A 14,052-nucleotide genomic window follows, 5' to 3' on the forward strand; every position below is an offset into this window, starting at 1 on the left:
AAGACCAGCTAGGAACATGATAGCCCAAGGAATGACATGGAGGTGAGTTCCCTGGATTTTCTTTTTGCCTCATGTAAGCTAGATTTGGAGCTGAGAAAGGTAGCAACCCAGAAATGCCTGTGGATGTAGACACTAAAAGCCCCAAGGAAGCTTGCTGTCTCTAGCCAAAGGACAAGGAAAGGTGCAGCTTGGCAAAACAGAAAACTTACATAATAACTGTTCTATTCCAAGTAAATACCACAGAAAAACTGTGACCTTACCCTACATGCCAGCAAAGCCTAGACTCCCACCATCACAATGCTGTAATGAGGCAGCCTAAGCCTCTGCCATGATGGAATCAGAGAAGGCCACATAAGGAGCCAAGACTTTTATCTCCACCTCACTGATAATGAGATCCTCCCTGTCTCTGCAATGTCAGTGGAAACCATATGAAGAGCCTAAGGTTTTACTGTCACTGAGCAATAATAAGGCAACCCTCCTCTTCCCTACTGGGACAGTGTCAGAGAAGGTCTAGTGGAGAGTTAGGATTTTCACCATTGCATAATGATAACAAGGACACCTCCATCTCAATATCAGTGGAAACCACATGGGGACCCAGAATCCACATCCCACCCAACAGAAACAGAGTCCCCCTTCCCCCACCCAGATATTGACTGAGGACGAGAGGGGAACCTGGACTTCTACCTCTACCTATTTGTGACAAGATGACACCCCACCTCCTTTTCCTTCTGGAGTGATATAAAAATAAAATCCAGCTAAAACAGAAGGTTAAAGTAAGACCCCCAGAGTCTCATAATTCAGTACAAAAATGAGGTTTCAATTGAAAATCATTTGTCACACAAGAACCAGAAAGATCTCAAACTGAACGAAGAAAGACAAGCAATAATGGTAACACTGAGATGACAGATGCTAAGTTAATCTGACAATAATTTAAAGTTGTCATGATAAAAGTACTCCAATAAGCAACTAATAAAACCCTTGGAATAAATTAAAAATAGAAAATAAAAAGACCCAGCAAAGAAATAGAAAGTCTCAGCAAAGAAATGGAAGATCTAAAGAAAACCAAATGGGAATTTTAGAATGGAAAAAATATAATAACCAAAATAAAAGGCTCAGTTGATAGGCTCATCAATAGAATACAGGATAGAGGAAAAAATCAGTGAACTGGAATATAGAAAAATAGAGGTTGCTCACTCGGAACAACAGAGAGAAAATAGACTGAAAAAAGAAAGAATACAGCCTCAGATACTTGTGGGACTATAACAAAGAATCTAAGATTCATTCATCAGAGTGCCAGAAGGAGAGGAGTAAAAGGGGCTGAAAAAGTACTTGATAAATAACAGCTGAAAACTTCCAAATTTGACAGGAGAAATAAGTTTACAGAATCAAGAAGCTGAGCAAACCTGAAAAGGGAAAACCCAAAGAAATCCATGCTGAGACACATAATAATTAAACTTCTGAAAACTGAAGACACATAACAATATTGAAAAATGACACCTCACCTATAACGAGAAAATAGAATGTCAGTGGATTTCTCATGAGAAACTATCAAGGTTAGAATGAAATGGTATGATATTTTTCAAGTGCTGAAAAGAAAGAACTGCCAACCCAGAATCTTATAACCAGTGAAAATATCCTTCAGGAATGAAGGAGAACTCCAGACATTCTCAGATGAAGAAAAACTAAGAGAATTTGTCACCAGTAGACCTACCCTAAAAGAATGACTAAAGGAAGTTCTCTAAACAGAAAGCAAAAATGAAAGAAGGAAACTTAGAACATAGGAAGGAATAGAAAACATGATAAGTAAGCATATGGGTAAATACAATAGGCCTTCTTTCTCTTGTAAGTTTTTGGAATTATGTTTGGTAGTTGGAGCAAAAATTACAACATTGTCTAATATGGTTCTAAATTATGCAGTGGGGATATTTGAGATAATTACATTATAAATAGGGAGGGTAACGGGTCATAAAGCAAGGCAAAGTGTCTTTGTCTGTTTGTGCTGCTATAACAGAATGCCACAGACTAGGCAATTTATAATAAATAGAAATGTATTTCCTCATAGTTCGGGAAGTCAAGAAGTCAAATATCAAGGTGCCAGCATCTGATGAGGACCTTCTTGCTGCATCATAACATGGCAGAAAGCATCACATGGTGCAAGGGCAAAGAGATAGACAAAGAAAGTAAGAAGGGTAGGCAAAGAGAGAGACAAAGTACCACCCTTGTGATAACAAACCCACTCCCATGATAATAGTATTAGTCCATTCCTGTGACAATGGCATGGATAACACCTCTTTAAAGTCCTGTCTCTTAATACTGTTACAGTGGCAATTAGATTTCAACATGAGTTTTGGAGGGGAGAAACATTAAAACCCTAAGAAATTTGAAAATTAAGAAAAAAAAAAGGCAGAACCAGGATTCAAAAACCCCAAAACCTCACAACCCATAGCATAAGGTTTCTGTAATAGTAAATAGTAAAATGATGACACAAGTAGACAGTGATATGCTATGTATATATAATATACTATCTACAGTAACCACTAATAAACTTATACAAAGAGATATGCTCAAAAACATTATAGATTAATCAAAGTGGAATTCTATAAAAGGTTCATGCATTCTATAGGAAGGATGGAAAAAGTAAGCAAAAGCATAAGCAAAAAACAAAAATAAAATGGGAGATTTAAGTCCAAACATGAAAAATAATTTATTAAATGTAAATGGTTCAAATAAACCAATTAAAAGATAAAGATTGACACAGTAGATTTAAAAATCTTGACCCAGCTACATTCTGTCTTTAAGAAATTCATTTCAAATATTATAATATAGGCAGGCTGAAAATAAAAAGATGGAAAAATATATCGTGCAATTATTAAGCAAAGGAAAGCAGGAGTAACTACGTTAATTTCAGATAAAGTAGACTACAGAGCAAAGAAAATTACCAGAGAGTGACATCATATGATGACAAAAGGGTCAATCCACGAATAAGACATAGAAATCTTAAATATATATGTTCCAAAAAACAGAGTTGCAAACTATGTGACACAAACATTAATAGAAATGAAAGAAGAAATAGACAAATCCACAATATAATTAGAGACTTCAATGCTCCGTAACAATTGGTAGAACACTATACAGAAAATGAGCAGAAATGCCCAGCATTTTGGGAGGCCGAGGCAGATGGATCATGAGGTCAGGAGATCAAGACCATCCTTGGGCTAACGCGGTGAAACCCCATCTCTACTAAAAATACAAAAACTTAGCTGGGCATGGTGGTGGGTGCCTGTAGTCCTAGCTAGTCGGGAGGCTGAGGCAGGAGAATGGTGTGAACCTGCGAGGTGGAGCTTGCAGTGAGCAGAGATTGCACCACTGCACTCCAGCCTGGGCCACTACTCCGTCTCAAAAAAAAAAAAAAAGAAAATTAGCAAAAATATAGAAGAACTAAACAATGCTATCAACCAACAAGCTCTAATTGATGTTTATAGAACAATCCACCCAACAACAGCAGAATACACATTCTTTTTCAGTGTCCACAGCACATATAGCAAGTTAGAGCATATCTGAGCCATAAGACAAACCCCAACAAGTTATATGAATTTAAGTCTTACAGAATGTGTTTTCCAACCACAAGGGAACCAAACTAGAAACCCATAACAGAAAGATAACAAGAAACCTTCAAATACTTGGGAAATATACAACTAAATGACCTATTGGCTCAAAGAGGAAATCTTGAAAATAAAAAATGTGGAACTGAATGAACATGAAAATACACAGCAAATTCTGTGGGACACAGTAAAGCAATACTAAGAAGAAAATTTATCGCATTACATACATCCATGAAAAAGAGGATAATTAAAAAATAATCTAAGTTCCCATCTCAACAACCTAGAAAATGAAAAACAAAATAAGCCCAAAGTAAACAAAAAAGCAAAAATATTAAAGATAGAACAGAAATCAATGGAATTAGAAATATAAAAACAATAAAGAAAATCATTGAAACAAAGAGATGTGGTATTGAAAAGATCAATAAAATTGACAAAACTCTAACAAGATTCACAAAGAGAAAACCAAATTACCAATATTAAGAATGCTTCACTCCAGATGAGGGTATCACTATGGGCCCTTGTAGACATTAAAAGGGGAATAAGAGGATACCATGAACTATAGTACTTACATGCTAAAATGCAGAGTGATCTATGAAACATGAAGTTAAGGAGACTTGGACATCATTATGCCCTTATAGAAAACTTGGTATGCCATTAGCTGTGAGATTTTGGCAAATTAATCATGACACTCTACCTCATACATGACTCTTGTCATGTATGTAAAGTAGATGATGAGATCTTAATTCCCGGAAGAGGAAAGTGCTATCCCTTTGTTGATTGTGTTCAGCCCACTACCACATATGTTATTTTAGCTAAAGTTCACACAAATGTAGTGTGTTGGTTGTTTTTTGTTTGTTTTTTAACTTAAACAGTAAGTTTGTTTAGGAAAGTGACCAAATATATTTTTCATGTATCTATCCAAAATGCCTAATACAGTTGCTATTATATAGTAGGTCCTCATTAAACATCTACTGAATAAATAGGAACACAGCCTTGATAAGAAAAAAATTAAAATCTTAAGAGTTTGACCAGGAATGTGTTTAGTGCAGTGATTTTCACAATTATACAGATTCTTCAGTATCACTGGCAACAGGTGGGCATCTGGCCTCTGCTCAAACACTTGCATAAATTCCACTACTTCAAGATATTTCAGTGTATTGCTGTATTATCCCCAATTGCTGAAAATTCCTTCCATATATTGAGCTGGTCTGTTTTTCTGTAACTTCTACCCTATGGTCCTAAATCTGCTCCCTGGGATAGTATATTACTTATCTATGTTGCTTAACAAATTGCCCCAAACATAGTGATCTAAAACAACCATAACACATATCTCTCACAGTTTCTGTGGTTCAGGAAGTCAGGAGAAGCTTAGCTGTGTTATTCTGCTTTGGGATTTCTCATGAGGTTGCTGTCAAGATGGCCAGGGCTGCAGTCATCTGAAGGTTTTGGATGGAACTGGAAGATCTTCTTTCAAGGTGGCTCACTCACTTAATTAGAAAGTTGTTGCTGGTTGTTGGTAGGAGACTTCAGTTCCTCTCCACATGGGGCTTTTCTACAGGCTTCTTTAGTATCTAGAATGTGGTAGCTGGCTTCCCACGAGTGATATCGAAGACAGAAAGGAAGGCATAAGAGGCAATGTCTTGACCCAGCATTGGAAATGACAAACCATTACTTCTGTGACATTTTATTCATTTAAATGATTCACCAAATCCAGCCTAAATCCAAGGGGAGGGGAATTAAGTTTCACCTTTTGGAAAGAACAGTGGCAAATGATTTACAAAAATATTTTTCCACTACACGATTTTTTAAATTAACTCATCAGTTTTCTCTATTTTCTCTTCTCTTTTTTCTTCAGTAACTCATATTAGGTGGATGTTGGACCTCCTCAATTGATACTTCATTTGGATCTCTTATTTTTCTTATATTTTTCTGTTTTAAAATAGTGTGCCCTAAATGCTGAGAAAATGTTCAAATTCCTAAGTCTTCCATTTACTACTTTTTGTTGTTAAACATGTTTTTAATATGCAAGAACTCTTGTTACGGTTCTGTTTGCTTTTTCTTTCATAGCAACCTGTTCTTATCTTGTGGTTATAATAACTTGTCAAGTTTCTCATGCATAGGATTATGCAATTTTTAAGATTCTATTTTATTTCCTTTATTATATCTGTTTCTTCTGTTGTAGATTATTCTCTCTGTCCCTTTTTCTCCTATTTTGTGCTGTTGATTTTTCCCAAATATCTGTTGATTATTGATGGCCCATTCATATTTCAGAGTGAATAACTTGGTTAATAATATAAAGTTTCACTGGTTTATAGTTTATAGAATTGGAAAGTGAGGTTTGCCTATCTCCATGATTTTGGCAATTCATATATTATCTGTGATTCGTCAAAGATTACCAGCAATCTCACCTGCAAACTGTAACCCAAAGTAAGGAAGAGGTTCAGAATGATGAAAAGATATTTTTTAAAGGATAGTAAGCAAAAGGATATGCTTAGAAAGAGGTGGTGGGAATAGAGCCTTATCTCTGATATGTAAGTTCTTTATTTCTATTGATTAGTACAGGAGCACAGTAACTCACAGGTATGGTGGGCTGTTTGTAAATATTTATTGAATTGAATTACTTTTTCTCAATTCTTCCTATTAAGTAAGCAATCATTAAAGAACATCCACATGTACTTTTAAATATTTTTAAGTGTTGGATTATATGAATCTGTTTAGTGTGTGTGTGATTTGAGATAACAATTACTCCATGCCAGGCATTGCTCTAAGAACCTTACATAACTATTAAGTCATGATAACAACCCTATGAGGTAGTGTGGCAGATATTACTGGTGGCCTATCGATATTCCTTCTCACTGTGTCCTGCACTGCAGACTATTACAGTGGGTACCTGAAGTTCTCTTGGCCTGAAGAGCTTCTTCTTTTTTTTTTTTTTTTCCGGCTGCGGGAGCACCCTCAGCCTAGATGCAGGACACTGTGGGTGTTGAGGGTTAGAATCCTCAGAAACAGCCCTCCACCAATGACATGTGGGGATTAGGAGGATAAGTACCCCTGCTTCCTTGCCCCTCAGTTGGCATACCTGGGGTATGTTCTACACACCCTCCCAGATGGAGTTCCTCAGTGTAAAGAACCTCTAGTTGCTCTTTACTTGCTTCCTTCCTTTCCCCATTTCACTTCCCTATTGCCCTACCAGTGTTTCCTAGGCGTACCTTCCAAATAAACTCTTTGTTCGCAAGCCCTTGTCTCACCACTTCTGTAGGCATCCACGCCAAGAGCAGTCGGAAATATTACTATCCCATTTTGCAGATGCGGAAACTGTGGCATTGACAGACTGCTTACTTGATGATGGTTAGTTAGTAAAAGTTAGCAGGAGTTCGTAAGTGGCAGAGCCAGGCTTCTAAGCCCATGCTCTTAACCACCACATTATAATGATTGAATACTTCTGAGTACTAACTATGTGCCAGGCACCATGCAAGGTGTTTAATACAATTTATTTTATAGATCATAAAACATGCTCATATAAGTTACATGACTTGTCCTAGGTCATAAGGTACTAAGTGGCAAAGCAAGAATTTAAACTCAGATTCGAGGCCTTTGCCGTTCCGCCAGAGCTAGATGGCTCTCCATTGGAAGAAAGCAGGATTCAGGGCTCTTAGTGGAAGGTCCAAGGGGACACAATTTATAGTTCCCCAAAATGGGCTGCATTCTGTGTCCCAAGTCTTTGTGTTCCTTTTCTGGCATGTGGTTTGTGAATCTGTGAGTCAGCTTAGATCAGAGTCACCAGGCTATGTGACTCAAGAAATGCTTTCTAGTCCTTCCTTTCCTTTGCTCAGGTACATTGCTAGATGCTGGTTTTCTCTCTGAGAATAGACAGAAAAAGGGGTAAATGAGGTAGGGTTGCCAGCGATGACTAGGCATTTTCTCTGTGCTAGGGGCTTTACTTAAGTTATATCATTTAATCCTCTTAGAAATTTCTTAATGGAAATGCCCTTTTTCTCCTTTTAAAGACCAAGAAATAAAATTAAGAGAGGTTAAAATATTTGCCCAAAGAATTTACCTAAGTGTAAGTATTCAAAACCCAAGTCTCTCGGACTCTAAAGCAATCCTTTTTCCACTGAGCCAGTAGAGGCTCTGAAGAGATAAGGAGAAGGTAGAAAGTTACCAACAACTTCTAGGGCACTGCTTGTCTAGCAGCTGCTGAGAAGTGCCAGGCAATCTCCGATTACAGTGCTTCTAGCATAATATCACAGTTTTGTGCTCAAATCACAATTAATGCCCACTGTAGAGGCAAATCTGTCATTGGAAGGACAGACCCAGTAAATAAGTCTATACACAAAGATCACTACAATCTTTCATACGTTTCTCTTCATATTGATAAGCATTCTCCAGGCGTTGGGCTCTGTGCTGACCATTATGAGATGAGGATTAGAGAACAGAAAACTTTGTTCCTACTTAGGAGGAGCCTAATACATGGATTGGAAAAATGGACCACATACAGATGAGGTTGTTGGATACATGCATGACACTTATATATAAGCTATAGCATGTGAGGGGACCAGGAAATGACTGGGTTGGTTGTGGTGAATTCTGAGCCCTTTTCTGTATACTTTTGACTAACCTGTCATGCCCAATTTGAGATCCCACAACTTGAAAAAATGGGAAAGGAGACAAAATAAATATGTGATATGAATTGCTCCAAGACACTCAAATTGCAAGAAATGTCACTTTTTTTTTTTTACATAAAAATAAAGCTGGTACATACATCCACTTTCCTAGGTATTAGGAATTCCAGGATGAGTCACTGGGGTCTGCATCCACTCTTTTGTAAGGAACCTCGGATGTGCTGGGCACCAGGGCTCTGTTCTCATCTACCTGTCACCACCGTCCATTTGAAAGAAGGTGGCTCCCTTAGCATCTTCTTCCCTCTGTGCCAGGCTTGGTCTTGGGGGCTGTCATTCAGGGTCCTAGAGTCACAGGGCAGGCATCCTGATTCTGCCACCTTGGGATCCCTGTGTACGTGGGCTCAGGCCTCAGCTACTCCTGGAATGCTGTTTGCCCAGACCTTCCAAGGAACCATCTCTCCAAGGCTAAGGACAGCCCTCTCATCTTAACCTCAAGCTCGTATCCCCTGTCCATCAGCCAGCTTCCCTCCCTGGGCCTTTATCTTGGGAACCAAAGGCCTAACTATGGGATATCTCCCAGGCATTGTCTGAGCCCCCCTACACAAAACAAAACACAGAGGAGTTGTTTACCATCCTCCCCAACACACACGTGCGCGCACACACACACACACACACACACACAGAGAGAGAGAGAGAGAGAGAGAGTAAGTAACCAAGGCTAACACCTTTGGAAATTGAAAGGCTACCCTTCCTCCATGTATAAAGGGCTTTTGCAAACCAGTGTATTGTAGTGGCGAAGAGCACGGACTGCTTCAATTCATGCTTCAGCTCTGCCATTCATTAGCTGACTAACCTTAAGCAAATTGCTTGGCTTCTCTGTTTTCTGATGCGTAAACTAGGGAATAACTGTATCATAGGATATTGAGTAAAGGCTGGTTAAGCATTTAGCAGTGTTTAACAAGCACCCATAGAGCAGAAGCACTAGGAAGACTCATTATGCCTCATCCCAGTTCCGCTCTGGATGTGGCAAAGCCCTCTCCTGAAGTTCAGGCAAGATGGAGCAAGGGCTTCCGAGCATTATCGAGGCATCTCAAGCAAAACCCATCTTTTATGGGCTGATTTGTGTTCCCCACTCCATTCATATGTTGAAGCCCTAACCCTCAGTCCTTGAGAATGTCACTGTATTTGAAGATCGGACCTTTAGAGAGGTGATGAAATTAAAATGAGGCTGTTAGGGTGGGTCTAATTGTATCTAATTAATGTCCTTATAAGGAGAGATTAGGACACAAAGAGACAACAGGGGCACACGTGCACAGAAGGACAATGACCCTGTGGAGAGGCAGCAAGAAGGTGGCTATCTGCAAACCAAGGAGAGAGGCCTGGAACAGATTTTTCTCATGATCGTCTGAGGAAACCAATCCTGCCAACACTTTGATCTTGGACTTTCAGCCTCTTGAAATGTGAGAAAATAAATGTCTGTTGTTTAAACCACCCACTGTATGGTATTTTGTCATGGCAGCCCTAGCAAACCAACCATCCCAGAGATAAGGTACCATTAATGCTTCCCAAGTGCAACACTGCCCATCTTTGACCCTCACTTGGGAGGAGGGTTCTCACTGGCTTCAGGAATTGAGAATTTGTGATGCACAGCATAAGCCACCCTTCTGTTTTTAATCATTAGCATCTCACAGCACCAACAAGCTGGAAATGTTAGCACCAAAACATCAGACTTGGGATCAGAAACTCCTAGAAAGTACTTACAGGAAAGATATAGTGCTATCTTCTGCAGGAGGCAAAAATGATTCTTATGGAAATTGAGTCAAAGGTTTGCAAATTGACGACGTGTGGACAACATGCAGATAACTCTTCCCCATCGCCACAATTTGTTTCTTTTTTGTATGTTTGTTTTTCCATCACTCAAGCACTATAAGCCCAGTGCCTATGGCTTTTCAAGGGCCTACAAATTGTTTCAGAATGACAAATTAAATTGATTTCAAAATAAGAAAACAAAATGGTCAAAACGAAATAAAAAATAATTTCAAAAAGTTATAAAATGCTTTTCAAAATGTTTTCTGCATTTATGGTTAAAATCAGATGCTGGAGCATGTTAATACAATTGACATCATGTGGGTGGTGCTTGTAAAAGTTAGATTCCTTAGGACCTGAGAAGAACTTCAGCTGGTGCTGCTCTCTACCCATCCTCCAGAAACTCATACCAGTGAGTTTAGCAAGGAACAGTCACATGGGGCAGAGTCAGTGCTGCAGAATGGGGGTGAGGGAGAAATGGGGGCTCCCCGTGAAAGCAGATATGCCACAGAGGGAGGGGATTGAATCCAGCTTAAACCTGGATGCAAATCAAAATTCTGCTCCTGTGTGACCCTGGGCTACTTGCTTAACCTCTCTGAACCTTGATTTTGTCACTGGCACAAAAGGGGATAAGAATGCCTACTTCATAGCATTTTCCTGAGGATTAAAGAGAGGAGGAATGTAATGTGAAGGAGAGGAAGAATGTAACCTGAAGGAGAGGGAGCTCTGTGCCTGGGAAATAGTAAGGGTTCAACAAATACTAGCTATTGTAATCATGGCGTTAGGCAGACTCTCATAGGGGAGAGAGAGGGAGGGCTTTTGCTCACTGAGCTTTTTTTGGAACTTGAGCCACATAGAAAATGTTGAGTGAGTAGATGTTGACTGGATGAGCTCTCCTTCAGGACAGAAAAAACAGTTGAGAAAAAACAGCAGTGCAGAGGTTATGCGTATTGCTGGAACAGAATTCCCAAGTTAGGACTGGGAAGCCAGGAGGTGGGGCTGGGGCTGGAGGATGCCAAGGGACAAAGGACGGTTGGACTCTGGAGAACGCCCTGCACCAAAATTGCTGTGCACAGCCCAGAGGTGGACTGGTGGGTTGCCCATGCCTGGGGGCTCATGCACCTCTCCTGCAGCTCCAGGGAAGGGGGAGCAGAAATTCCCAGCTGGCATCCTAGGAATGCAGGCTGCTTTAGCGTGATAGTTACAGTTTGCAGGTGACTGGGGACAGATAGTATCTACTCTGCCAGGAACTGGCAGATACGGGGCAAAATCCCTGAGAGCTACAGTCTTCTGACACATGCCAGTGTCCAAAACTTTGTCCAGGACAAAATGGACACAGGCTGTTTCTCTTTTTTTAATTTTTAATTTTTGTGGGTACATAGTAGGTGTATATGTTTTTGGGGTACATGAGATACTTTCATTCAGGCTTGCAATATGTAATAATCACATCAGGGTAAACGGGGTATCCATCACGTTAAGCATTTATTATTTCTTTGTGTTACGTACAGTGCAATTATACTCTTTTACTTATTTAAGAATGTACAATAAATTTTTGTTGACTGTAATCACCCTGTTATACCATCAAATGCTAAATCTTATTCATTCTATGCAACTGTATTTTTGTACCCATTAACCATCTGCCCCTTCCGTACTTCCCTACCCCTGCCCCACTACCCTTCCCAGCCTCTGGCAACCATCATTCCACTCTCTATGTCCATGAGTTCAATTGTTTTAATGTTTAGCTCCCACAAATGAGTGAGAACATGTGAAGTTTGTCTTTCCGTGCCTGGCTTATTTCACTTAACAAACATAATGTCCTCCAGTTTCTTCCATGTTGCAAATGACAAGATCTTATTCTTTTTATGGCTGAATTGTGTGTATGTACCACATTTTCTTTATCCATTCGTCTGTTGTGGACACTTAGGTTGCTTCCAAATCTTGGCTATTGTGCAATAAATATGGGAGTGCAGTGTCTCTTGATAAGCTTGTGGCAAGGAAAACATCTGCAGGTCACTGGTTTCAGCAGGGGTTGAAAGGTGTTAGACAGGACAACGTGCTTTGTCGGGTAGAAAGAGAAATATAGAGACAGTCTCTGATCAGCAACCATTCTATTAAGGTGGGAATATTGGAAGCTGGGAGACTTTCTGATTGGTGTTCGAGGATGCTGGGCAGACCTTTGGCAAGGGGGCAAGCAAGCAGTATGGGATGTTTCATGTTAGGGGTGGACATTTTTCTGTGGCTGGTCATTTCCTGAAATAAGTAGGGGTTGACAGAGTGCTTTTTCTTTTTCTGTCAAACTGTCATGGGGTACAGGGTGGAGGGGCTGTCACAGCATCTGTTTCTCAGCAGAGCTCTAGACCAGAAGGTCCCTTGGCCAGGGAGCTGGAACACTAGTGTTCTAGGCTCCCTAGTCATCAGCTGGATAGACCCCTGGACCTGTTTATTATCTGTACATTGAAGGCACAGGACCACCCAAGAATGTCCAGTTGCTGACCCTTGGGCCAAATCCAACCTGCAACTGTGTTTTCTTTGGGCTACAAATTATTATTAACATTTTTATTTGCATATCTTTAGGAAAGGTGCGCACTGTCCAACCTACAGTCCCTCTGCTCAATACCAGCCCAGTTCCCGCCTTTAGGGAACCTGCTCTGTCCCTGTAGCCATCTGGGTCTGCAGCCTGCGAACTAGATGACATTAGTGCCTTCCTGGCACTGGCCTTATGTGGTCCCATCATTCTCAATGGCACTATCTCACTTCCATGCCTTCCTCAGTCACTAGACACTGCCCTACACAAATATTTGACAGGCCAGCCTCTTGAGTCAATTATACCTTTCAGAAAACTGGAGAGAGAAATGATATAATTAACCACCTGAGAGAAAATGAACAGAGCGAGAAGCTCTAAGTACCAAGACCCACAATGAAGGGCTGAACCCTGGGGCCCCACTTGACCTTACCCAGCTGAAATGGTCTGACACCTTCCTGGGTGTAGGAGAGCCATGGGGCCAAGCTTGGCTGGGACTTACAGCCATAGCCTTCACACAGCAATGTGAGAAGCAGCCCCCCAGACCCCAGGCTGAGCAGGCCAGGAAGCAACACCCCACACCCCTCTCCCCCAAGTACTCAGGATCAGAATCAACTCCCTTGAAGGGTAAATCCTTTCCTCACGCACTTGTGCCCAGGAAGCACATGTTCTGTTCCTACTCTGGGGTCTGGGCACTGTTGTGTAGTTGGATCCTTCCACCCTATCCTCAAACCACAGACCAGATAAATTGAATTGAACCAACTTCAAAGCAAGCACTGAGCAGAGCCATCTGGGATTCATTCCTGAGCCGGCCCTTTTCTAGTTATGTAACCAGAGAGATGCAGATAGAAAGACACAGATTGAGAGAACTGGTTTGTTGTTGTTGTTGTTGTTAAACCTCCAAACCTTTGCAGTATTGGGATAGTTATGGTTTTCATAGCATTGATTACTTTAAGCTGTCAGTAATTTGAATCCTTTTCAGAGTCGTTGACCAACGTTTTGCAATTGAATTCTATCTTCCTGCTTCCATCCTGAGTAAAGGAAATAGAATGCGGAGCTCACAGGGCCTTCTTCCGAATGCCACGTGCTGGACACTTTGTGGTCACACCTAGAATGCTACAAGGGACACATCTCCTAGGCATCCTCCTGGGTTCATTAAACACTTCCTTCCCACGCCATAGTCTCATTCTAGAATGCTCATTAATCTCCTACCTGAAAGAACAAGTAAAAATATGAAATTTTAGATAGGCCAGGGCTTTTGATGTGAATCATTCATGAATCACCCAAAATACTGTAGTTCAAGGATAAACAGCAAAGGCAAATACTAGATACTTTAAGAAGCTATACTGCCTACATATATGCAATTTTTAAACATTTTATTTTGTGATTTAAAAGTAATACCTCTCCAATGTGAAAATTCTAAAAATTCTGAGGACTATAAAGAAGAAAATAATTATCCCAAATCATTGCCGGGGAGGATTATTCAAACAATAACTGATGC

At 40.3% G+C, this 14,052-nt stretch overlaps 1 long non-coding RNA gene across 1 annotated transcript in view; it reads right to left on the minus strand.

Annotated features, from left to right (window-relative positions):
• Positions 1-13,132: 13,132 nt before the first annotated feature.
• Positions 13,133-14,052, minus strand: part of LOC105475163 (uncharacterized) — a 37,673-nt gene continuing 36,753 nt past the window's right edge. The window contains exon 5 of the long non-coding RNA XR_983177.2: positions 13,133-13,763. This is a non-coding gene — a long non-coding RNA (uncharacterized lncRNA). The remainder of the gene's footprint in view (positions 13,764-14,052) is intronic.

This window comes from Macaca nemestrina, chromosome 6, assembly GCF_043159975.1.
Source record: "Macaca nemestrina isolate mMacNem1 chromosome 6, mMacNem.hap1, whole genome shotgun sequence".
NCBI classification, from domain to species: domain Eukaryota; kingdom Metazoa; phylum Chordata; class Mammalia; order Primates; family Cercopithecidae; genus Macaca; species Macaca nemestrina.